The 26848-nt window shown below is 41.0% G+C and overlaps 1 long non-coding RNA gene across 2 annotated transcripts; it reads left to right on the forward strand.

The window, feature by feature from the left end:
* The first annotated feature begins 12801 nt into the window (after positions 1-12801).
* Positions 12802-25378, forward strand: LOC102155938. 2 transcript variants are annotated; one of them, XR_005356305.1, is made up of 3 exons: positions 12802-13068; positions 19326-19516; positions 24574-25378. It is a non-coding gene; the product is annotated as an uncharacterized LOC102155938 (long non-coding RNA). The 2 variants fall into 2 exon arrangements; XR_005356306.1 differs by having other exon boundaries at positions 12802-13016.
* Positions 25379-26848: the final 1470 nt, after the last annotated feature.

Below are 26848 nucleotides of genomic sequence, written 5' to 3' on the forward strand. Positions count from 1 at the left end.
GTATCACGTTGGTTATTCTTTTGAGCATAGACTATTTTGAGAAAGAATAAAACAGGAAGGTCAAAGTAAGGCTACTGCAATTAACCAGGCTGTAGATTATGCTTGGTTGAGTCAGGAAGGTGGTAATGAAGGAAATGAGACTTGATTGGGTTCTAAATGTATTTTCAAGATAAAACTAATAAGATATGCTGATCATTTGAATGTTGGGATATAAGAGAAAGGAGTCAAGAGTGATTCCAAGATCATGGCTTGAGCACCTGGAAAGATGCAATTGCCATTTACTGAGATGCACATGTCTTTAGATAGACCAGATTGGTAAAGGGAGATCAAAAGCTCAATGTCAGAAATATCAAACTTGAGAAATCTGTTACAAATACAAATGGAAAGTTGATATGAGTGACCAAGAAATAAACTTCTAACTTTTTAAAATTTATGGCAAAAATGACTTCACACAAACGAAGTATCCTAAGATAAATTTATAGTTTGATAATCTTGGATCTGTCATATAAAAATGCTATGGAAGATCCATTTTTTTAGTTATTTCTATTGAATAACAATTGTGAACATTCCTAAAAGATTCCCCCCAAAAAGCATTAATAGTGAAGCTTGAAGATAAAAATCTTTTACCCTTGTTCCCAAAATTGACACCAATGAGCCTCAAATGCCTGAGGGCCTTTACTATCAGATCATCCATTGTTATAATAAAGCATGTCATGTCAAATTCAGCAGGCATTTTCACAAAGCATATTTTACACTTGACTTGCCCCTAAGCATTTAGATATTTATTTCTCCCTGAAGCCACCTGTACAGTTAGATTAGATAATTCTTAAGAGTTTGATTTTAGTCAGGTGTGCTGACGAGCACAAACAATAAATCGTTGGGAAATATCCAGATTTCAGCTGCCCTTTGTGCGAGTTGAATAAAAAACAACAACAAAAAAATAGTAATAATAAGTAAATAAAAGGTAATTTAATTTATTCATTGATCTCTTTATTGAAACTTTTGTAGCCAGCTTATGTAATTCAAAGTTGCCCTTATTAATTATCTCTCTAATCTAGGGCAAATCCGTAGTGGAGACAACATAGATGAAGTATTGCCAAATTGCCCTCTGGTGAGAAACGTTCCTCTGTCTATCAAGACAGGCTCTCTTTGCCCGTATGCATTAAAAGATAGATGCTGGAAAAAGGAAAACAAGAGCAGCGTGTAGTGAAACTGGTTCTTTCAATTTTTAGTAGTGTAACAGTCAGAAGAGATTTCTGGGATGTTTTTGAAGTTTTCCTTTATCCAATAGTGGGATGAGCCATGGGCTACACAATGCTTACATAACCTTTAAAGTAAAAAAACTAAACAACAAACAGTAAATCAAATGGCAGTTTTATGAGAGCAGCAGTGTCAGTTTCAGGATGATGCTTCGATTCTACGATTAAAATCAGTTTATTTTCAGCACTCGCTATGTGGAAGATTTGTTTTGCTTTTGGCACATCACACATAATCAAAGGAGTCTGAATGCACTTCTTTTTAAGCCATTTCTAACTTCTTTGTAGATCCAGGATCAACCAATCAACAATCAAGTATGTGAAGGAAAAAGTTCAGCTTTTTGATGTAACTTGGTATAAAAGCTCAACTTTATTGTGTAACTTATCTCATAATACAAAAAAGAATCTCAATTAAGTACGTACAAGTAGGGATGGGGTAACTGGGTGAGGGTATTAAGGAAGGCATACGATGAGATGAGCACTGGGTATTATACTATATGTTGGCAAATTGAATTGAAAAAAAAAAGAAAAAGACAGAAAGAAAAAGAAAAAGAAAGAAAGAAAGAACATACAAGTACATGCTTGAGAGGGGAAAAGTTTAGTTTAGTCCTGGGAATGGATGTGGATCAGCTCACTCACTCAAATATAGGTAAGGGATATCCTTGGAGCCAGACAGCTAAACCACATTTCTCTGATGCTCATGTACTGTTTCCTTTCTGTGAATGCCAAGCATCCTTGCTCCTTCCCTTCTTTGGGACTTCTTCCCTCTCCCCTCTCTTCCTCCCCAATCCTATATGTGGTTCGCATGGAAACCAGCAAGTTCTTATAGCGTGTTACTGTTGATTAGTTCTTTGATTAGTCCAGGGGTGGGGACCTCCCCCGCTAAGCCATTCAAAGCTTTTCCCTAAGTAGTTTTAAACACCAAGGAAAGAAACTCACAGTACCTCTCTGGCACATAGAAACCACAAAAGGGGAAATGGTATCAGCGGTAAATCTGCAATGAGAGAGTGAAGTCAACTCCCTGAGAAGGAGGTGACTCTAGAGTAGGAGAATGAGGGGTGGGGAGAGGGAGAGGAAGGGAGAGAGAGACTGCAAAGTTCAGGTCAAGGTTTCCTGTTGACTTAAGGCCCAGATGCATTCATATCTTTTCTGTTTCTTTAATCCTCTGTTTCCAGGAGACAATAAATCACCTTTCCTATTTTGGTTACCTAACTTAGTTCAAGTTGATTTTCTGTTCGTTGCAACCCAAAACACCAAAACCAGATATTCCCAGCTGTCAAAAACAAAACAAAAAACAAAAACAAAAAACAAACAAACAAAACAAAAAAATAACAATTAAAACTACTAAAATTGATGTATCGCTGTGCACAATTTGGATCCAATAATTATAACTCCATGTGAGATTTCTGAAAGGCAAATTGACTTCAGCTCCCAGGAGTCCCTGACATTTAAGTTTAGAAGTCACAAAATCAGGATGAGCTGAGAGCAATCTAAAAAGTTCACAAAAGTTAGCATTCTCCTGTTGAAGAATGTATAGTAACACACCCATTTAGAGGAAGAGAGGTGAACAACTCAGCTTTAGAGTCTTCTTTCAAAGTAAGTTTCTATTTGGCTCATGGAGAGAATAAATGAACTAAAATTGATATTATTCACAGTTTTGAGCCAAACAGCCTTCCTAGGTTGCTTCTTAAATTAAAAAGAGAATAGGATCTCTTCTGGAAGAGGTAAAGGGTGGGCAGATGAACTAGCCCAGTGTGGAAAAGCTTTAGACATTAGAAGTCCAACCCCCTGTCTGACCCAAGCTGTGCTCTTTTTATATGACTTGACTTAGGAATTGGGCAGGGCTGAAATGGAGAGAAATTTTCTCCAATTATAAATCTGAGGAGAGTTCCTTGGGGGAGTTTACAGATTCTTTATCTGTTTTACAAAGGAAAACAAAAACACACTTCCTTAAACCCTTCAAAATTAAGTAAAAGCAAGGATGGAAGTAGGGAAGCAAATTCTATCTACAAACCACCAAACCCATAATTTTACACTCTACAAGCATCTAAATAAACAAAATCATGCAGTGTAAACACTGTTGATAAAAGACTGCCACACAGTGTTTAATAGCCCTACGGGGAAATAAAAAGACAACATAAATACATTGTTGTTGTTTCTTTTTTTTCACAAAGGACACATTCTCTATAGTTTCAGAAAAATTATTATTTTTAAAGAAACTAAGTGATGTTTCTCTAGTTTTCCATTTAAAGTAAGTATCATAAACAAGACCAGGAATTTAGAGATAAAGATGTTTATGAATACACAGTGTCCATAATTTCCAGTAAAGAACTTAGTGTGAGAAATTTTCTAAAACTTTAAGGTAGGAAATAATCAGCAAATACAGTGTGTACTTACTCAACATCATTCAGAAAGCTGTGTCCAGGAGGAAAAGTTCTCTTTACATTTCTGCATGGTTCTCTTTACATTTCTTCAAGCCCATAAGCATATTTTCATTGTCAGACCATATGGTGACAATTCTGGGTTCAGAAGGATGGTTGCTCAAAAGTAGCATAAGATACTTTCCTGTTAAAGACTAGTATTCTGAAAAAAAAAAAAAGAGAGACTAGTATTCTCTGGCATTTCTAATACCAGTACTCTCAATAGCAGCTCAGAGGACTTGGACCACCTCACTGACTATCTGCCAACTACGGAGCCTCTCTTCCTGAGTCAGACACACTCTTGGTCTCATTAGTGGTGCCTAGGGTCACAGAGTCATTTAGCCAATTTTCTTAAGGGATTTGTGGCATTGGGGTTACTTGGAGCAATAGAAGCTCACATTGCATTGTCAATTCCTCCACCAGAGCTACTACGGGAAGCATAGATTATGGGAGATTAAGAGATTATGGGATGTCCAAGGCCTATTTTATTCCTATACAGAGGGACCAAGAAGTTTGTGGGAAAGAACTCATCACCAAAGAAATGAAAATAATGTAGGGAGCCAGTGAACTGATATTGGAAAGGAGAGAGATTCTGTACACAATTTGTCACCAAGACTGTGCCCTGGCCTAGGACCTATAGATTTATGACTGAGTTGTGGAGATTACAATTTCAATAAAAGAACAAGTAAAAGTAATAAATAAATAAATAAATAAATAAATAAATAAATCAAACTGTTTTCCCTGAGATCTCTCTGAGGTATGAAGGGTGCAAGGCATCAGGCTCATGGACACCAGGAGTGGCAGTGATGTCAGTGACAGACAGCATCACTGGCGCTGAAAGCAGCCACAGTAGGAAAGTAGACTTTGCTGCAGCTGCTGCTGGATGCCGTGCCCTGGATGTTGAGCATAGTTACACATGGTGACATCCTTTTCTGCTGTCAGGGGACGTTTCAGTCTGGTAGGCAGTGTCAGCAGCAGAAACAGCTGCAGTGGTGTTTCTGGCGGGAGGCACAGCTGCCTCCCTTGGCATGAGCTGCAGCCAGGGTCTTCATCACAAGCATTCAAGACAAAAGAGAGATAGAATTCAGGCCTGCCATGGCAGTCAAGAGGCTTAGTTCTCAAAGCACATAGCAGAAACCCTCTGGGAAATCCAAGCTCTACTGGTGAAAAATTTGAGGGAGGAAGTAGTTCCTTCTAAGCATAAAAGGATGGGCCTTCACAAATTCTATTCAACCGCTGATGGTGGTGTCTATCCCTAGGCTGGAATGACTTGGGAGGCAAAGGGCACATACGTACCATATTCCCCAGCACCTATACCTTCAGTCACTCCTTCATGTGTTTGAGTGGTAAGGGCCAAGAAATCTTTGCTACCAATATGTGCTACTTTGAGCTGCATTCTGTGACACTCTGTTAGTTCAATGACCAATGTCAAGACCAGAATTTGTGACAATACAAGGGTTGACCTCTTTAGTGAGCATGAATAAAAATCTAAAACTTTCCCATACTAAACAAGCCATTCCACTCCGAAGGCTTGCCATATGCGTGACCGCCCTTCTGAGAAAAGCAGCTGCAGAAGATTCCCTGGGCATAGAGACTCATGCTTTCTGCCAGGTGACCCTGCCCTGGTCACAGTTAACTGGGCCAGGGCCTGTTGCCTGATACAAAGGCTACTACAAAAGCCTTTCAGTAAAGATAGTGACAGGCTGAACTAATCAGATTCTCTTGGTGAGTTTGAATGCCAGATATCCAGAGAGCTTTGGCAGAGTAAAGTGGCATGGGATGAGGGAGACAGAGAAAGAAGGCAATGGGGAGATGCCATGTGCCAAGAGAAAGAAGATGCCCAGAAGCAGAGAGTGTAGCAGCATAGAGAGCTAGTCAGAAGTGGTTAAGTAGTCTCAGAAAAAGTGAACCAAAGATTATTTGAGTCCTACCAGGGGGATACAGGAGAGTAGAAGGCTTTGTATTCTGAAAGCCATTTTAGATCTTGTTCTGGTTCCTTGAGGCCCGAATGAGCAGCTCCTATTTGTAAGCAGTGAAATAATTTATTAGCTGAATATAAATAACTAAAACAATGGTAAAGTCAAGAGAGAAATAAAAGTATTTCAAAAGCAGATTATTTAACATGCAAATGCATTTTCAGGAAATGCACACTTTTTTTTGTTTGTTTGTTTTCCAGCTTTGCTTATGCTGCAAAATATTCACAGGTAAGATAGATGGCCCACACTTCAAAATACGTCATATATGCCGATAGAAAACTCTGTTGTTATTTTTTCTGTCATTCTTATTTCATCCTTCTATTTTACTCCATCATGAATTTCTGTTCCCATAACCTGAAAGAGCTGAAAGTTTCCTATTTCACCAGGTATCTTTAGGAGAAAATCCCACAACTGGAGGAATTTGAGTGCATCTCTGATCATAGCAAACTAAAAGAATATAAGGTAAAGGAGGAGAGGAAAGGGAATGGGTGATAAGTTTGGTTTGTCACCAAGAAACTGTGTGTATAAATGTATTTAAACACATTCTCTGAAATAATGAAGAGTAATCTGCATGAAAAACAAATTAGTCTTCAATAGCCCACCTCCCTGTTAGTAATAAAGTAAAGTTGCTTCTTCTTTCTCACATCTACTGGCTATTCTTTCCCCTCACGACAGTTTGTACCATACGATTCCTATTAGGAGAGCAGCAGTCAACTTATGATCCAATAACACTTCACCTTCATGAGGTGCTGATAGATCAGGACAGCATGCTCACGCCTTTCAGATATTCCTCTGGGAAAAACACAGTGTAAAAATAGAATGAACCACCAACTGTGTTCACAAATTCTAATTTACAATGAGGACAAATGTTAGACACTAAAGGTCAAAATACTTTCAGGTGATTCTTGCTGAAGCAAAACGCCTGTAGCATTAATAGAGTTGCATTTAAAGATCACGCCTTTCAATATTGTCATTTTGCTTTGCTGCCAAACATATTGTTTCTGTAAAGCCAGAGTTTAATTCAGTTCTTGACTGAAAGATCCTATAGTGAAGAATAAACATGTAAAACTCATCAGTAAAATCCTAAGGAGGGGGATTAAAAGAGTAATTAGTGGGCCTCTGACCTGGTAGATGCACGACTGTATGATAAAGCTACCACAATGTGTTTTGGTGAAGACCTTCAATCTGAGACATTTTTGCATAACCACACTGAAATTAAACTACAAAAGTGTAAAATAAATTTTGGTTACCAAGGAATGTGTACCAAACTATTCTTGATTCTTCTTCTATCTCTAACCCTTAAGACAACAATGAAGAATTTTTACTTTATTCAATACTATACCATTGGGATTTTAGAAATTATACATGCATTTATTTTATAGTCATATCCATTCAATAAAATATTTCAAAAGAAATATGTCGTAACTTAGCCTCCAAGAAAATATTTATCCTTTCTCTTCGAACCAAGATTATAAATGTCATATAATCCATATGTATATAATTGAAAGTATTGAGTAAATATTAGCGATTCGTTTGAGGTCTAAATATTCCCTTTTCCCACATCTACTGTCTCATATTATCTACTTTACATCCATTCAAATAGATATAGAATTATGAGGAGGTCTGCAAGGATAGAAGTGTCCTTGATCTTATTTTAGATCTTTTAGATCTTCAAATATTTAGATATTATTTTAGATCTTCAAATAAGTGTCATTAATAAGTCAAATAATTATTAATTGAATGTAAACGAAGAAGACCCCAGTAGAGTCAAGAGAGAAATCAAAATATTGAGAGGTGGGCCATTTAATAATATACAAATGAATTCTCAGGAAATGCGCAGACTTTTTGCTTACTTTGCTATATGACAAAGTATTCATAGGTAGGACAGATTTCCCATTTCAAAATATATACCATGTGCCAATGTAAGACTTTTTGTGTGTGTTATTTTTCTCCTGGGTGATGAGGCAAGGCCATGTCATGGGTGAGAGAAAGGGGGTTGGTTTTTCCCTGCCTAAATGAAATAAATAGTCCTACTCTCTGTAAACCTGGGGAATGGCTACTCGTGGAGCAGAAATGAGTCATGGAGCCTAACGGGTTTCATCAGTGAGTGTGGGAATGTGAGGAGTGAGGCTATAACAATGAGGGTGGTCATGTGTCCCTGTCCTGTCAAGACAGACAAAGAGCAACTGGGGCACCTCACTTCCATATTCTACATGGTGGCAGTTGCCATAGCAAGAAAAATAATGTATTAGGTGAACAGTCTCTGGGTAGCAAGTCAGGGTCAGCCATTGTGGAGTCCTCTGGTCTTAGCGGCTGGGTCTTAGTTTCACAGCACCGGTGGGTGGTGAGAACAGCCAAGAATGAACACAGACCTCATGAGAACCCTGTTCTCTTCCTGGGATGGAGTCAATCATCAACACAGGACATAGAAAAGGGCAATGGTGCCCAGGGATGGCTCAGGAATTAGGTGAGGACATCTATTTCATACCGTACTCACATATGCGTTATACATGTAATGATTGCTTTTTAGGCCATATAGAAGAGTCCTCACTTCAAAACAGTCATAGCAATGCAGTCATGTCAAGATAACTGCTATAAAAGCATAATAGTAACATCTCATATCCTGACAGAAAAATGAAACAGAGTATGTGAAGTTTTATTTTGTTTTTGCCACATAATACTTTATTCAAATAAAATCTTGCACACAAGCCCTAATTCCTGCGCAAAGAGAAAAGCTGGTTTGGTGAGATGAGGACTAAGAGACTAAGGACTAAGAACCTCCAGCTCTCATCTCAGACAGATCCTCTTCCTATCCACCACACACCCTTTGTCTTCAATCACATTGCAAAGGGTCTGGAGAGCCAATACAAAATAAATCACTGGAACTGAGCCTGGAAACACATCTATGAAAATGTGGGAATTTGCTGGATAAGTGGCATTTCAAATAAGTGTGTGTGGGGGGGGCGGGGGTGCTGGACATGGATAGAGAATAAATAAATAAGGAGAGAGAGGCAGGGAAAAATCTGGACAAAGTTACATCAGGATGTTTGTTACTTGTGGTCATTTTTTGATGGTATTATCAGTGATTTTTAATGTTTTCCTTTCCATCATTCTACTTTATTGGAATAGCTTATAGTACATATATCGGTTTTGTAAAGAGAATAGATAATACAGAAATCTGGGTGAAGATCTAACCAAGCAAATGAAGAACACAGCAGCATCCTGCAGTGCATTCTTTCTATCACACAAAGAGGGGAAAATAGAAGAAAACTCAGAGTGTAAAGTGAGTCAGATTGAGGCAAATCCCAGAGCTCCTTAATGACTCATAGGTGAGAGAGATAAGGTACCAAGTGAGAATGAAATCAGCGGCTAACGTTCATTCCACATTTGCTCATTCCTTGCTCACAGAGCCTTCAGCTTCCAGGGCAGACAAAGGGTGCTAACTGTTGGTGACAGGCTGTTTGTCAGCCAAGATCTCGGTGGAAACAAGGTGGACCAGGAAAGAGCACATTTTACTATTTAGGCTACAAACTCATCAGAAGTGGGAACCCCTCTGCTGTGTCTAGATATTACTTTCGGTCAAGTCTTTCCTCTTGTAAGCACTTTTTCTTTTGATGACTAAAAAAAAAAAAAAAAAAAAAAAAAAAAATTTTAATATTGAACAGGTTATTGTGTTTTTTCCCTCCATCCTCTGCAAACTGCTCAGGGAATGAAAAACGAAAGCACCTATTTATTTGCCTTCCTATGCTGAAAGCAACTATTGCAAAATTACCATATGAAATTGTTCTGTGAGGCTCCAAGTTCCAGAATAAATGGAGGTACTTAGGAGCAGTCACTGTGCTAATTTTTCAGTGTTTGTTGAATTTAACTGTATACTGGTTCTTTTATTGTGTTTGCCATCAAAATTATCCCAGGATATCATTTACAGAGGTGGAGGCAGGTGATGCGTCACCCTGGATTATTTTCCATTAGCCCTCATTGTATTGGGCCTGAAAGGGGTTCAACAGGAAAACCATTGCATCTCTGCTGCTGCTGGAGGAGGAGGCTCAGGCACCCCCAAAGCACTGCTCACAGGGGTCAGGTTCCTACCAGAAAGTTGTTCTTCCTGCCAAAGGGGGATTTAAAGTCCGTAGGTCTATCCCTTGAGATTCGATATTGGGCCAGATAGAAGAGTTGACCTAGCCGGAGAGACAGAAGGCGTAGGGCTCAGTTAGACAGGCTGTCAGCATTTTGTTGAACATAAAAGAGTGAACCAGAGCTTTTTGTGAAAGTCACCTAGTAAGCTCAGTATTTTTTTTTTTTTTTGCAGACTTTCTGGTGCAGGCAAAGACGAAAAACCACCTAAGTACAATCACTAGGGTCTAAAGTGACCGGTGGGCTCTAGAGCTTGGGAAACATGAGAGGGTGCCCAGAACTGCCAAAGAGACACCCCAGCTGGGCTAGCACCCTTTCTTTGCACATTCTGGTTAAGGATCATCAACATGCCTTTGGGGAGCAGGACCTGGAGGCTGATCTCAGAGCTCGCTCTCTATCTTTTCAAAAACGTTTACTTAAACTGCATGCTGCTTCTCACACAGCTGCCCCAGGGATTTTCAGCAAATGGTTCTGTAGTAGCTACAGGATCTCTGGAGCTATTGTAAAATAGCAATGACTGCTATTTTTAAGAACTGATTTTGTAAAGGTATTTTACTCACTTTAGTCCTAATGATAGTAGTCCTTCAGAGTCCATATTTTTGGGACAACACTAGGGAGAAGCAAGTGATACACTTACTGCAAGGAACAAAATTTAAGGGGACCTGAAAAATTGCAGCACTCAACAGAAGCAATATTTTAATTTTTTTTTAAACCAAGACTAGTGGAAAAACTCTGGAAGAATAAGACATAATTTTAAATAAAAATGGGCTGTGTGTTTTACAACGCTGTATTATTGTGCAACAGGAACAGTCATTTCCAATCAACACATCCCGCCCCCCAACCAGCCAGTTTATTAGGATAATGGTGTGTGAACAGATTAGGCAATACAGGGTTTTATATGTATGCATTTTTTCCCCCACTGGAGAGCTTTTTTATTCATTGTTTCCACTCGATTCAAAGTAGCGGAGGGTTTTTGATGATTGTATATAAGAATATACATTCTTTCTTCTCTTGCAAGCCCCAAAATGGCTTGTGAGGACACTGCCTTTTATTTTCCTAAATTTAGAGAGGTGAGCTAATTTGCCCAAGGACACGCAAGCTAGTGAGTGTTCAGGCTGGGGTTCCATCCCAGCTCAGTTTGCCTGGCTGAGCACGCTCCATCATACACACCATAGTTAGCTGTGTGGGGGCAACATTCCTTTAGATTACAGTGAAGACTCTGGCTCCCCAGGGGATAAAACCATGTAAGGAGCATGTCTCAAATACGCAGGGCTTCCAGGTGGTTATGTTGGGCTAGGTGTGCCTCAGAAGCTGCTAGACAAGACCCCAGTCAGTGGAGCTTCATTCTACTTTAACACAGGTGCTTTTATCTCAACACATCATAAAAATGAAATTATAGTTTTCTTTATATGTATACTGTGGTGTAAAAAAGGTTAAAAGATACAGGTATCCTCAGACCCAAGCTCATTTCTATCTGAGTTCTAATTCTCTGACACTCCCTCTGAACTGCTCTCCTGCCCTATTCCAGGAAAGGCTGAAATAGTGATGTTCTGACTTGGCAGTTTGGAGTTTGTGACTTTCATAATCATGATAGAATGTGAAGAACGCCTTTGTTCCTCTTCCCATCACCTCTTGCACTATCTATGTACAAGTCTATCTCTTCTGTAAAGAGTGCACTTCTTGAGTGGTTGGATCTTGTGTCATTTCTCCGGTATATCTTCTCCACTCTCCGCCTTCAATCTAGTGTCTAGGGCAGTGCCCTGCACAAATCAATGCTTCATAAATGTGAATCAAAGTAAGAATTGGAACAGGAAAATGTTTCACTGTGTCCTTCTGATGGGGGACCAGTGGACTAGCTGAGGACAGAGCACACTGATGAGTCCTTGAAACAGGCAGAGGGACCTTCCTCCAGGGACTCAACCGCCTCGATGTTCAGACTTTGCTAAGGGCAGAGGCAAGCTTAGCCCGACCCCCAGGAGCCTGTCCATCTACTCTAACATATAAAAATTCCTTTAGAAATTCCCTTTATCTCTGCCCTCAGGACATGTGTGGGCAATCATCCCCAAGCAAGTGGCCCACGGGTGTACATCTGAAGGGTCTCCTGACTTGGGTCCCATTAGACGGAGGTCAGTGGCCTTTTCCCAACAACAGCTGCCCCTCGAGGTCCTGGAAACCCAGCTTCCAAAGCTCCTTAGGGAGGACACGCTCCCCAACCCTCCCTCTCCCAGGGGTACAATCAGCCTTCCCTCCCAGGCCCGGCAGCCCTCTCCCTGCCCAGGGCTCCCGTACCCGGGCTTTAATAAAACCACCCTTTTGCACCAAAGACGTCTCAAGAGTTCTTTCTTGGTTGTAGGCTCTGGACCTCACCTATAATCCCAAAACTTCATCACTCCTAAGGGAATATATAAGGAACACCCAAACACATACAGATCTATTTGGAATTCTTAAAAGAAGCTCTAATGATCCAGCCAACTATTCTTTGTTATCATCTTTGCACTAACTACTTCAAAATTAATAATTTTTGTCATACGTATGTAAGACGTAAATAATAGGAAAAATAACAGAGCAATTATAAATCCCAAACTAAAAAGTGGCTAAGCTTGTTGCTAAAACTATTACTCAAATGACAATTAGCTTCTCCTCAGGCACCCAACTGAGATGATACAGACAAAATGATTCACTCTAGGAGGTTCCAGGGCAACATAAAATGTATTAGCATTAATTAAAACCATTGCTTGGAGTTAATTTATAAAATTGTAGCATGCTTTCTCACTCAATTTGTACGAGGCTGGGCATCTGGTAAAGGTAAACTAGCTTGAGGGTTAATTTACTTAAAGAAGAAAAGGTTGTATTATTAGCTCTGCTCTGCAGGGTTTTTGGTTTTCCTTTGTTTTTAAAACCAAGACTTTCTCTCCTTGCATACCTCAGTGGGAGATGAGTTGCTTAGTAACCGGCACTGACTGGGGGCTGCTGCTCTCAGAGCTGTCCCCAGGAGGAACCTGCATGCGAATGAGATGGCTGTCAGCAACACTACACTCCCAAGATTTCCCTGTGCTGTGCTCTAAGGGAATGCACCAGAACTCCAGAGCCCCTGGAATTCTGGCTCACTTGAAATTGTGCTCTAGCCTATTATATACATATATATATATTTTTTTTTTTTTCACACATACAACCATTTGTTTGCAGTCTGGAAATCTAAAACCACTCAAGAAATGGAGGACAAAGTATTGGTGAGGAACTTCTAATCCACATTCAATATCTCACAATGTGTGTGGTAAGCAAGTGAGTGATTTATCTTGTTCTACGTCTGCTTTGCAAATTATGTGTACTTCCCTCTGGATGGAATTCATCTGTTGTTCTGCTCACAGTGTGTTATGAGCATTTGAAACTGAATGCAAATAGAGCAGAAACATTTTTTTCATTGTTTCTCTTCCCTCGTAGTTTACTTCTACTTTTTACCCAGATATTAGGTTTAATATATCAAACATATATACTTTAGGAGGAAAATAAAAGGTCGAAAACAACAGTCAAACATTATTGCTGGTTTGTTGTAAATGAGGCAAAATATTTTATGTAAATTGCCTTATCTGGTGGTCACAACACCACATGGAAGAGTTGGGTGTATGTGTGTGCTGGAAGCAAGGTCCTGTTATTATCCCAATTTTATAGATTGGTACCTGTGGCTTAGAGATGAGAAGTAACCTTCAGGGTCACGCAGCTAGTGATTTGCAGGGCTAGGACTGAAGCCAGGCAGTCTTAATCACCATGCTACGCTATATTGCTCAAATGACTTTAAATTACTTTGTTCAGTGAAAGGTAAGTTGCCTCTATTGTTAATGCATGTCATATAATGCTTAGATATTTAAATCAAAATCATTCGCTTGGTCTCTTGGAAAGAGGCGCAGAGTAAGAGATAAGAGAGCCTTTGCCTAGTGCTCACCTCCAAGATAATGGGATTCAAGCAGGGTTAAGAGCATCAGCACTTTGCAATAGCACAACATTACTTTATGACAGGATTCTGGGCCATCAGAACATTCCCCGGGGAATTATGAAGCTCTGCTTGCCCAGACAACTTGTGTTTATTGGGGCCTGTGAGGGAGAAAAGAAGAAGGAGGGGAAAGGTTGCAGAGATGGTGTGAGGGAGGACCCTGGGGAAAGGGGCCAATCAGGGCTTCTCTCCTTGAGGGTGGAAATAAGCCCCTCTCCCCCTTTTGTTCCTGCTTCAAGCTCTGTCTTTTCTTCTTTCTCCTTGTTTCTGTTACACTCCCTCGGGGCAGAATGATAGCTACAACAGCCAATTAGGGGGACACTGCAGGAAGAAGGGGCTCCAGTGACAGCTCCTTCACTGCGCACAGAGAAACAGTCACTTCCCTGGAAGTGCTCATAATTACCTGGCTCCTCTCTGTCCTCGCCATCCCTGCCCTCTCAATCAAGCTCCGGGGCCTAAGGCTAGCGAGGGATGGGGACCAGAAGAGCTCAACGAAGCTCCCACCCAGGTGGTTTGAATTAATGGGCAGGCAAACCCAAATCTCCTCCTGGGATTAGCGAGCTCTTGTCCCCAAGCTCGGGGCGCACAGGAGTGTTTCTCAAGGTGTGTGCTTGGACCACCTGCATCAGGCTCAGCTGGGAGCTTGTTAAAAAAAAGCAGATCCCTGGGAGCCTCCCAGACTTGCTGAATCAGAAGCTCTTGGAGTAATGCTGGGAAATCAGCATTTTTAACAAGCTCCCCTGGTAATTTGGAATATATTATAGTTTGAAAGCCACTGCCTTGCAATTTGCAAAGTGCTTTTACAGAGATTACCAGGCTCAAATCCCAAATTCCGTAGAGGTTTATTTTCTTACACCGTTCTCTGAGCTGTTGCTATTTTCCTCTCCAATCAGTCTGATACCTCAGACTCAGTGGATCCTTCTGCTAAGACCCAATGAATCAGTCATTTCTCCATCAAAGGTGGCAGTGAAAGGAAACTCCAGCCTACAAACAACATTTCAAGTAGGAAGTCCATTGACTCCTAGTCTAGTGAAGGACTGAGCATGGAGAGACTCAACTGGGCCCAGTTCTGTGCACAATGTTCAGAACAAGACTGAGTTCGAACCTGGTTCTGTTACTTTGCCTCAGTTTCCTCATCTGAAAAATAGCAGTAATAAAGTACTTACTTTGTAGGGTTGTTGTTAGGATTCAATGAATTCATATAGGTAAGGTGCTTGGAACAGCACCCAGCTCAACTAGAGCAACTAGTTTACTAAGTCGGCAGAGAATGGCATGTTGAAAAGCTACAGTTACATAAACCCACGTGAGTTTCCAAGTTATACTTCCAAAAACGTAGGTACTATTGCCATCCTTTGTTTTGCTCAGTAAGATTGCAAGAATAAATAATAACGGAACCGAACGCTAAGGAATTTGATGGTAACTTATTGAGAGCTGAGGACTCCTCTGTGCAATGTAGATTTTTTTTTAACCAGCATCCGTGACTTCTACCAGTAATATCCTCTTAGCTGTAACAACCAGAAATGTCTCCACACATTGCCAAATATTCCCCAGGGTGGGGTAGGAGGGGAAGTGGAGCATAATGACTCCTTGTTGAGAACTGCCTTATATCCATCAGTTTACACAGTGTCCACAAAAATTATACTCTCATTTCCTAACACTCCCTTGAGGTGGGGAGTATAGATAGTCCATCATTGCTCCCAGTTTACTAACTGATGCTATTGAGTTGAAGTGGCTTGCCCAAGGTCACCTAGCTAGTTCTCAGGATGGTTATGCTCCAAGTTGAGTTGCTGATTGATCAATGTCCATGAAGTATGAAAATGTAGTAAGCTAACTAAGGTCTTGTCATGCCTGATGACCTTTTACAATTTACATTGGCAAGAAGTGAGTACGTAGGTACTATGAAGTCTTGGCCTCAGCAGGGTAGCCCTCAATCGTCTTCTTCCTAGAAATTGTTCAATGATAATGAAAGAATGTTTATAGGTTCCTGTATGAACCTATAAGAAACATGGTTCCTTACGCTTTTGATGGACCTCCATAAAACATCTGCCATGCACTGGTTATTGTTCTATCCCCTGGGGAGTAAGAAGGCAATTAGGAACCTACAAAGTTCACAAGTTAGTTGAGGGTCAGTCACACACAGACACATGTAGTGATAATGCAGGTGTGGGGAGGACAGTGTGGACTGAGGGTTGAGAAGGGATAACTGCAATGACAGGAGATATATACGGCACAATGGGGAAATTAAATAAATCCACTCTCCTGTACAAGGGAGGGGAGGCTTTCCAGATTAGACTTCCTGCAGTAAACGCCGTTAAGGCTTAGTCGTGTAGGGTAAGTAGAAGTTAATATTAGGCACCTCCTATGTGCCAGACACTGTGTTGGGTATTTTACATGTTATTTAATCCTCACACGGCCCGTATGAGATAGATACTACCATTCTGCTCTAGAGAACAGAAAACTGAGGCACAGAGAGGTGAAGTAATTTGCCTGAAGTCATACCACTGACAAAGTATCAGAGCCAAATTGCAGACTGGGCAGTTTTGCTTTCAGAATCTGTAATTTCCAAACTTTGGCGAGATAAACAAGGCCCACAAAGCACGCAGGTGCACAACAGCTCTGAACTAGGGAAATTGTGGGGGCAAGAATTTGATGGAATATTCCACGTGAGAAGAAAAGGGATAGAATATAAAGCTAGGTAGGCTAGGAGGGACCAGGATCACACAGGGAATCCGAGGTCCCCCTGGGAGCCTAGGTTTTATTCTGTGGGTGATGGGGAGCCCCTGAAAGGAGAGAGACCTGAGCAGATTGTATTTGAAGACAGTAAGTCTGGCCTAGACCAAAAAGGGAAAGAGGGACCCTCTGGCTTCACATGAAGTTAAAACCTCCAATATTTACGGCCAATTCCCCGCCCTCCAGAGATACTAAGAAAAAGAACAAATCTTAAGTAGAAAAGATACAGCTGCTCTGGCCTAAATGCAGAATGCTTTAATACTACCTTCTGGATGATATACATGTGTGTTTACTCTAGTCTCAGATTTAATTGGATTTAAATAAGAATCTGAGCGCAATCACCCAGAAGGCCTGGCATAAAGAGGAAAGGAGCAAGAGGTCAGAGAAGACACATCCTGTCTGTTCCCATTGAAAGCAGACTTGGGCCTGCCCCACCTTGCACCTTCTCCCCTCGCTAGCAAAACCTGCTCCTTGTTACTAAGCAACAAACATGCATTTGGAGAGTCCATAGTCAGCCACTCTTACCTCTACCCTCACCCCGCCCCCCTCAAAAGGTCAACCAAATGCTGTAGTTTGGATTTATTTCTTTTGTTATCTACATCAAGTATGATAAAAATGCTTTGTTCTACTTTGGGCTCTCACAAAGAGCTGCTTCCTTTCAACATAACTGTGAAGCTAAAATACCTTTGGGACACTTGCCATCCTGTTGCAGGTTTAGGTTGGTGCGCACACTTGTAGGGCTTGATTCTTTTCCTTCTAATTACAGATGCCTGGCTGCTCTTTGAGGGTGTTCTTAGTAGGTGAAGAGCGACCCAACCACTGTGACCTCATGATCTGACTAGAAGGGCTTCACATGCTCGTGGTTGACTAGGTGTCTTTCAATCCTGGAAGTAAAATATGTTTTTGGAAAAAAAAAATAGGATTCTTAATTAAAATATTAGCCTCTAATTCTAACATGTAAAAAGAGCCCAATCATTGTCAAAAGAATAAAAACGAACTGTATGTGGCGACAGTAAGATTGAGGAACTACCCCAGAATGAGGTAGTAGGGAAAACAGAATTGTCCTCTGAGAGTTAAACTATTGAGTACACAGTTGCTTAGGCAGGAGGTGTATAAAATTACCTCACGTAACAAACACGGTGTTCCGTGGATCAGCCACATGAGACTCATCTGAATAAGAGTATTCATGTATCTAAAGAAATACGGGTTAATTAACCTGTCGATAATGGATCATAAACATGGCAGTCACCCAGCCAATTTTGGCTGTGCCCATTAGGAACTGTCTAATTCCAGGGAGTGTGGCTTTTCAGACTCAGCCAGTATTTACTTGTAGAGAAGGATGTGCCCACTTATCACAACCCGATGCCTCTGAACACTGGAATCATCCATTCAAATGACATATATGAGAGTATGTATTTAACATATGGATGTTAAATCATACAATTAACTCCTTTGCCCTTGATTCCATGACTACCCAGTAATTTTCTGATTATAATTTGACTTCCCGTGTAATTTGTCCAGGACGGAGACACAAGTGCTTGGATGCCTTGGTCATCATTCCTTCTTATTGAAAGTTAACAATTGTTATCTTGTGTTGGAGACTTGAGCCTCCTGGGGCTTCTGCATGAATTAGCCTCCACTGATTGCCAGGGTCCAAAAGATGGGGCGTCTGCATACGCCAGCTTGACAGCAAGAAAATAACCCATTCACATTGTAGCCCTTTGTGTCACCAGTAATTAGCCATGGCAATGTTTGACTGCCAAACAGGGCTTTCTGGTGACTTTTCAGTAGATTTTCACCCTCCAGGCTTCAACCCTTTCTCCTGGCCTGCCCATCTAATGAGTCAGCAAATCCTAGGAATTCTCTGCTATTGCCACTCCTACTTTGTTTCCAGGATTTATGTCCTCACTTCTCTTTCCAGGCTAGCAGTTCCCAAGAGCCAGTGCAGAAACCCACTGCATCAGAGTAACCAGTCTGTGATGAGTAAACACATGAAAGTCAAGGCCCCACTCCAGATCTCCTTATCGGAATATGCTGGGGTGGTGCCCAAGACTCTGCTTTATAAGCTCCCTGGGTAATTCTGATAAGCAGCCACATTTCTAAATCACTATCTAGATGAGTGGTTCTCAAATGTGGTTACAAATAGAACTACTCTTAGAAAAATGTCCAAAGTGAGACTAATGTATTGTGAAGGCTGAGAACCTTTGGCTCAGACCTATGCTTCTCCAAGTGTGGTACCAAGACCAGCAGCAATAGCAGTACCCTGGAACTTGTTAGAAAGCTAGATTCTTCAATCCTGCTCTAGCTGACCACTAAGTCAGAAACCCTAGGGATAAACCAGCAATCTGTGTTTTAACAATCTGTGAGTGATTTCAAGGTGCCATGGCTTAGCCTATATCCCAAAGCCTTATAATTAATTAATCTCTCTGTTTTTCAATCCATCCTCCATGATAGAAACATTTCTACCTTGTCACCCATGCTGCCCACTGCCCCCGATATCCTTAGCTCAGCATTCATGGCCTTCTCCAGACCACCCCTTCCAGTCCAAGCTCTCACCAGTAGACTAGGAGAAGCCAGACTGCCCACTGATCCCCAGACAGTGAGGGTTCCCATTTTGCTGATGCTTCTTCTTTTGTAAAGGTCCAAGAGGACAGGGACCGTAATCCCTAAACCAGCACTGTTTGCACACTTGCAAATCAACACAGATATGTGGAACGAGGGAGTGATTTATACTAATCTTCGACTTTCTTCTACTTAATCTATCACAGGTTCTCTACAGACTGGAGAGCAACTCATCCAACCCTTTGTGTTTGTTTTTCAGCGTTAAAGCCCATCAGGATGTGGGCAGTGTTGTGCTTCCACACTGGACTACCCCCTCAGTTTGGCATGCAGAGCCCGGCGGGGCTGGGTGGCTGGAAGGAGGTGGGGGTGCTACTGGGGTGTGGACGATGTTCTAGTTCTAGATGTGGATGCTGCTTTCAACGTGCCTTCCCACGGTGAGAATTCACTGAGGTAAACACTGACGATTCATGTATTTTTCCGCATGTATGCTTTAACCTCAGTAAAAAGTTACAGAAAGTCTGATTTCAAGGAATTTTTCTCTTCCTCTTCAAATTCTAGTACAAGAATTTGTTGAGCGTTGATGGAGTGCCAGGGACACGGTTGAGGACTTCATGCTATTTCATTTCTACTCTTACAACTCTGAAGCAGGAACTGCCAATATCACTTTTTACCAATGAGGAGATAGAGGCTTCGAGAAATTAAGCACCTTGAGTTCACACAGGAGGCAGGTATAGGGGAGGTGCGGGGGAGCAGCTCTTGTGCCACCAATTCCAATTTCAGCGGTCTTCTCATCGTACCACTAGGACACTTCGAGTGAGCTCCTTAAATGGCGCACATTAATACAAAATAATAATGATTTCAGTTTTCATTATTAGTCATCAGAGAAAAAGCATTGGCTTGCCTTCTTAGTTTTCTTTTTTTTTTTTTTTTTAATTTTTATTTATTTATGATAGTCACAGAGAGAGAGAGGCAGAGACACAGGCAGAGGGAGAAGCAGGCTCCATGCACCGGGAGCCCGACGTGGGATTCGATCCCGGGTCTCCAGGATCGCGCCCTGGGCCAAAGGCAGGCGCCAAACCGCTGCGCCACCCAGGGATCCCGCCTTCTTAGTTTTCATACCAAACATTTTGCTTTCCTCTGTCTCCTTGCTGAGAGGAAAACATATCAATTGTGTAAGGCAGGTTCAAAACACTGAACAAGGGATGGGGTTGCTTGCAAGTGTGGCAGAGGGCTGGAGGCCCCCTCCGGGCCAGGAGTTGCTGCACTGCCCTGCAGGGTTGTAGGAGAGAGGCTAGGTGAGTGAGGGTGAGCAAGAAGGGCATTTGGGGCTTGGGGCAGTGGCTACCGAGGGATTATTCCAGAAATCCTGCAGTATTGTAACCCTGCTACAGCCTGAGCTGCTGCCCACTGGCAAAATATCAGCTCCGGGGGTCATTGACTCTAAAATGGAATGCAGTGTTTGCCCCTCATGCACACCTTGAGCAAAGAGAGATGGAAAACTTTTCTTAAATGAGGACCCTTCACTTCTCGAAGGGTCCTTCTTGACCATAACATACAATTTGTTGAGAATTCACATTAATTTTTCTTTACTAATTTCTACAGTCCTCAAGATCACTCTCAGATCCTTTTGAATCTTTGTTCATAGAACAGCTGCAAGATAAGGTGTCAAACCGAGAGACAGGTCTAGCCTTACACTAAGGAAAAGAGAATCCTTATACTTGTAAGCGTGAGACAGAAAACAAAAGGGGAAAAAGAGAATTGGCACCAAGTAGAAAAGCAACATCCACTGAAGACTCTCCTGTCCCCCACAGCATATTGACCAACTTTATGTATTTGGTGCTGCTGTTACATATAGTTTTACTAACAGAAGAAAGTATTAAATATGAAACAAAAGATTTTAGGGGTACATAAAGGAAGAGAAAGGATTCAGACCTGGGAGATCAATCCAAGCTTTGTGTCCAGGTATAAGTGCATTTGCAGGTAAATCGGGAACAGTATTTAAAATCTTTGCTATCTCAAAATTCCTGGACAGTACAGTGGCGGCTGTAGGTTTGGCACGCTTAGAGAAAACAGTCCTGTCCCAAAGGAAATGCATGTGTAGATACTGATTTGAATAAAAATAGCAAGAGAGTGATTAAAGAAATAGTTCTTCAGATGTAGTAGACCATACGCTTGTCTACCCAACACCAGTTCTCCCTCTTTCTAAGAAAACCCTGAATGTTGCTTGAGTATGTACCTGACTCCCCACTCCAGAGGAAATCCTGTTTAGTTAGCTTGCACTGTTCAATGGAAATACGGAGAGACATACATGTAATCTTAAATTTTTCTGGCAGTCACTTTTGAAAAAAGGAAAGAGAAATTAGCTATATACTTTAGTTATATAGTTTATTTATCCAACATATCCAAAATGTTATATTATCAACTCATAATCAGCATAGAAATTATTAATGAAACATATATATTTTTCATATTAAGTCTTTAAAATCCAGCGTATCTTTTTCACTTATAGCGCATGTCATCTAGGACTAGCCACATGTCAAGTGCGCAGTAGCCATATGTGGCTAGTGGCCACCATATTAGTCACTGAAGCTGATCGCATTCACCTGACAATTATAATTGGTCTGGGGCCTAAGATGGCCCAGCCAGCCTGACAGCAAAGACCTGGCCTGTGGGCCAGCTTTCTCCTTTTTCCTCTCCTGCTGGACAAGAATAAGAAGGAATAAAGGCTGCCTACCATTGTCAATCTTCTTGGTACTATGAGAAGAACCAGTTTTGAATGAAGCCAACATTGAATTTAGCAGAGAGGAGAGAAAGAAAGGACCTAGGGCTTTGGTGACATTACTGGGCTGCTGACCAAACTTAAAATTTTCCCTGGCTCTGGACTTTCCATTTAATGAGGCAACATTTGCCCTAATAGTTTAAACTGGCTTGTGTTACTTGCAGCCAAGAGTCCTAACTATGTACAACTTGAATATGAGAGGTGGTCATTCCTTGGCCCACTAGTATACCCCTCAAGGTTATAGTATACAAGAGGAGGAACTAGCCCACAAGGAGTTGAAGAAAAAAAATCCCATATGGAAAGCACTTGAATTCATTGCATTAAATACAATGTTTAAAATGTACAGCATAACAGCCATATGTAGAAGTAAGAATCATCTGCAAAGCACGCATGTTCACTTTCTGTTCCAGAGTCAGGCGTCTGAATTCTGAGAGTGAACAAAGCCTAGGGGGGAAAGAAAAAAAAAGAAACCTACACCGATTTACAAGAATAGTTATCTTCATAAAATCTATATGAACTACAAAGTTATGAAGATGAAGGGAAAGCTGTTCAATAAAACTAAAGCTAGCAGTTCTCAAAGAGATACCTTTAGAAGTGTGGTTCTATTTTAAGTTTCCCACATAGTGCTAATTAGAACATACATTTCAATTAGAATTTGATTGCACTTCAGGAAGTGAATTATTAAATGACCTCGCACATTTTGATGTTTTCAATTGCCAAAACTGCCAGCTTTGGAGGACAATGATTCTTTAATGATAATTTATTCTCCTCTCGTCCCCATTATTGCTAGATAGCTGGGGGCCCTAGATACTTACTGGGCTCCAGGGACCCAGTGTGGGCATTTTCAGAGGAGGATACCAATTAGCCAGTTTGGTTTCACAAAAAAGCAAAGACTGCCCTGAGGGAAAAACTCTGCCTCAGAGGGAACACCCTTGAACTTTAACTGTCTTTATTGCTAATCATTAGAAGGCAGCGAAGAATTCAGCCTCTCTCCCACCATTTTATTATCAACACTCTTCATTCTAAAAATGCCTATTCTCTCTTAGTACACAGATCGCAATAAAGGCAGCAAGTTTGCCATATACATAAAAACGAGTGACCACTTTCTACTAGTTTTAACAGCACTTCTGCTGCTTCCCACAATTGCCCTAGGTCACCTAACGTGGACTACCCCCAGGGATAAACATCTCAAGATTTTGCATAAGGCCCATAATGGGTATTTTCAGGACCGCAGAATTAGGGTGCTCAGTAATAGTGAAAAACAGCAGGCTCAAGTTTACTGAATAATATATGGCTGCATATTTCACTCACTTGTACACAACTAAAAGTCAATTGTCACCATCTCAATCTCAGTCACAATTTTATTAGGTTTTTAAATTTTATTTAATTACTTCATTCAACACATCTTTTAGAATCTGTTATGTGTCAGGCACTCTACTAGGCACTTAGGATCTTATGTTGAGTAAGACAGCAGGATGCTCACATTCTGGAGGGGCCAGATGGATGGGGCAGGAGGATGGGGACTCAGTGACCATTAATTCCCAGAAAGTGCTACCTTTGTGTACCTGAGGAGGCTGGAGAAAGTTTGTTGTCTTAAAGGCTGCTATATTTTTCTCAACAACAGAGGCCTGTACATTCAATATTTGGTTTTGAATCTCAGAACACATTACCTTTCTGGCTACATGGTGAATTCAGTGACTTTGTATTGACCGGTAGAAGAAAAGATACTTTTCCTTTTGCTGGGAAGAAAGTATGCATTTTGGGGTCTGCAAAAGTTAATACTTAGTCATAAAAGCATTTATGGAATAGTATTTCCTAGTCGTGTGAAAGCTCAACCTTCAGACCTATATTGCCTGGGTTTGAAACCCAAGCTCTACTGAGTACCAGATGTGTAACACTGGCAAGTTCCTAACCAATCTGTTCCTCAGTTCCTTCATGAGAAAAATGAAAACTTCAAAGGATATACATGTATGTGTGTATGAATGTATGTATGTAAGTTTATAGAGTCACGGGGATTAAATAAATTAATATGTTTAATATTACCTGGAATATAGTGTTAGCAGTACTATGTCCCAATACAAATAGAATTGCATATTACTTAGTGATTAGGTTCGAAAATCAGTAGGTAAAGTTACATTTAAATATAATAAAAATTTTCTTGAAAATCCTTAGGAACTCACCTATTTTGGAGAGCACAGACCATCTCTCAATATGTCTAGCACTGTCGATTTTTCTTCCAGTATTGGAACAGATTGCTGTTTCTCTGATTGAACATCGAGTAGGATAGCAGGTTTGCATGTAGAGATTGTGTCGTATCAAAAGTCCATGTTGTTAAACATTAGCCTCATGCTGAGAGGCACTCAGGAGCGGATCTAGGGAAAAACAGACTCCTTTTTCATCCCAGGGTTGTTAAGTGAAAAGGCAGGCAGGAATTGTAACCCAATTTAATTTATTTGTTTCCTTCTCTTTCATCAGCTTCTCCTTGTCTCTCTTTGCCAAGAAAGGATAAATGAATTCACAAAAATTAAATGTGAAGCAATTATTCTTTACAAACATCCTGAGGTGCAAAGCTTGTTAATTATTGTTTGGGAAAAGTTAGGCAAGTTGTGTCACATAAGACGCAATAACGCTTCTCTTCTAGATAAGTATTCTGTTATGATTTGCCATGAATATTATTTCAAATGATAGCAATATTAAAGCATTTTTGTACTTTCTTGCATGTCCCCAGAATTGGACTACCCTTACTGCCTTCAAAGCTAACAACTTGATCCAAATCCACCATCTTGCTCAGATTATCCCAACTGGTCTCACAGCATCTGCCCTTGCCATCAAGAGGAAACAGTAGCCAGAGCTGTCTCACAGGTTCTACTACGTCAACACCCTGCAATGAGACCCCATTTCATTCACAGAAAGAGCTAAATGTATGTTTGTTTGTTTTTTAATTTGTTGAGGTTTGTGTTATGGCCCAGGATCTGGTTTATCTTGGTAAATATCCATAGGTATGTGAAAACATTGTGTGTCCTGCTGCTACAAGGTAGAGTGTTCATATATAGAACACTCTGTATATTCTGTTGGTTGATATGTTGTTTGCTCAGATTTTCTACATCCTTGCTGAATTTCTGTCTAGTAGTTCTTTCAGTTGCTGAGGTCCCAACTATAATTGTGAATTCGCTTATTTTTCTTCTTGCTTCAGCTTTTGCTTCCTGTTGTTTGGTCCATACCCATTTAGGATGGTTATGTCTTTCTGGTGGATTGACTCCTTTTGAATTTAAGCCCTTTCTATTTCAGATATTTATTGTTAGTTTTATAGTTAGTTTCAGATAATTACTGTTAGATAAAGTACTGCCGCTTATTATTTGTTTTCTGTTTGCTATTGGATTTTTCAGTTAAGTAATTTCCATTTGGCTTATTTTATGACTTCTATCATTTTGCTGAGATTTTTTTTCAATTGTTTTAAGATAATTTGTAATTGTTTGTTGAGTGGGAAAAATTAGAGAGGGAGACAAATTATGAGAGACTCCTAACTTTGGGAAACAAACAAGGGGTCGTGGAAGGGGAAGTGGGTGGGGAGATGAGGTAACTAGGTAACCGGCACTAAGGAAGGTACTCGATGGGATGAGCACTGGGTGTTACACTGTATGTTGACAAATTGAATTTAAATTAAAAAAATTTAAAAAATTGTAATTGTTGAATCATTTTTGTCTTAGTTGTTTTAAAATCCTTGTCCGATAATTCAACATCTGATTCATCTGGGTGTCAGTTAATGGCCTTTTCTCATTCAAGTTGTGATTTTCGTGGTTCTTAGTAATTTTTGAACATGCTCTGAACATTTTGGCTATTACGTTAGGAGACTCTGGGTTCTATTTACATTTTTTAAAAATTATTTTTGCAGGCAGTCACCTTGTTTAGGTTTAGTATCCAGGTCCCCCGTCCATTTTCACAGGCTATGGTTTCAATGGCAATCACAGTGCTCTTTTGCTCTGTTTGGTTTATCTTGTGACACTGGGGCTCCTACTGGTCCCTGCAAATGCTGCTTATGAAGTAGAGGAAGCTTATCTAGGCCTGGGAAGAAGTCTTTGGCAGGTAGGGATGAAGAGAGCTTCCTGGGCTTGCTGTGGTGAGACCTCCCTTACTGGTGTCTCTGGCTGGGGGAGGAGATTCTCAAGTCCTACAGGGAGGGAGAGAACTCCTTTGGCCAGAGGAAATTCTGTGGCATGATCCCTCTTGCTGATGCCCCCAGGCAAGTGGTATCTCCAGGCAGGTGAAGGGAACTTTAGAGGCAAAGAAACTTCCTAAGCCAGGGCTACTTGTGACAGGGACCCTCTTATTGGTGCCCCAGGCAAGAAAGTGCCTGTGCAGGGAGAAGAGTCTCAGGTCTGGTGGGGAAGGAGTGCCTGGGCTTTTTATTCTCCTTGAGACTTCTGATGCATTTATACCAGGCACACCTGACTTTGTTGATGAGAACTCTGTGTGCTCCAGAGAAGTGAGCCTACCTGGATGCTTTCTGTTGCTAGACTAGGAGTCAGAAAATGCTGGACCTGGGCCACCTTCTTCTTTTGGGTAGAGGATTGTAAGATGCCTGCTCTGTTGCCCCTCCAGTCCCAACATCCCAGTTTGCCTTCCTCTTCCCACCTTTTGAACTTCTTCTTTGATTTTGTCTTTTGCATTATTTCTAAGGTTCATGGAGGAGGGGGTGGGGGGGGAGAAGAGCTGTCAGGGAGGAGCCAGGAGAGCCAATTTTACAACATCTTGCCTGGTCTGAAAATCCATAGACTTTTTGGTGGCTTCTGGGTCTCATGTGACATGTCCTCAGTGATTTCTCTGCTCTCATCCCTCTACTCTGCCTTCGGCTCACTCTTGTCCAACCCCATTGTCTTCTCTTCTGTTTCTGAGCATGTCAGACATGTTCCCACATAAAAGTGTTTGCATTAACTGTTCCCTCTTCTCAGAACTTTCTCTTTCCAGATATTTGCTTGGCCAACTCTCCATTTTTCCTCATTTCA

Source organism: Canis lupus, chromosome 3 (assembly GCF_011100685.1).
Source record: "Canis lupus familiaris isolate Mischka breed German Shepherd chromosome 3, alternate assembly UU_Cfam_GSD_1.0, whole genome shotgun sequence".
Classification (NCBI taxonomy): domain Eukaryota; kingdom Metazoa; phylum Chordata; class Mammalia; order Carnivora; family Canidae; genus Canis; species Canis lupus.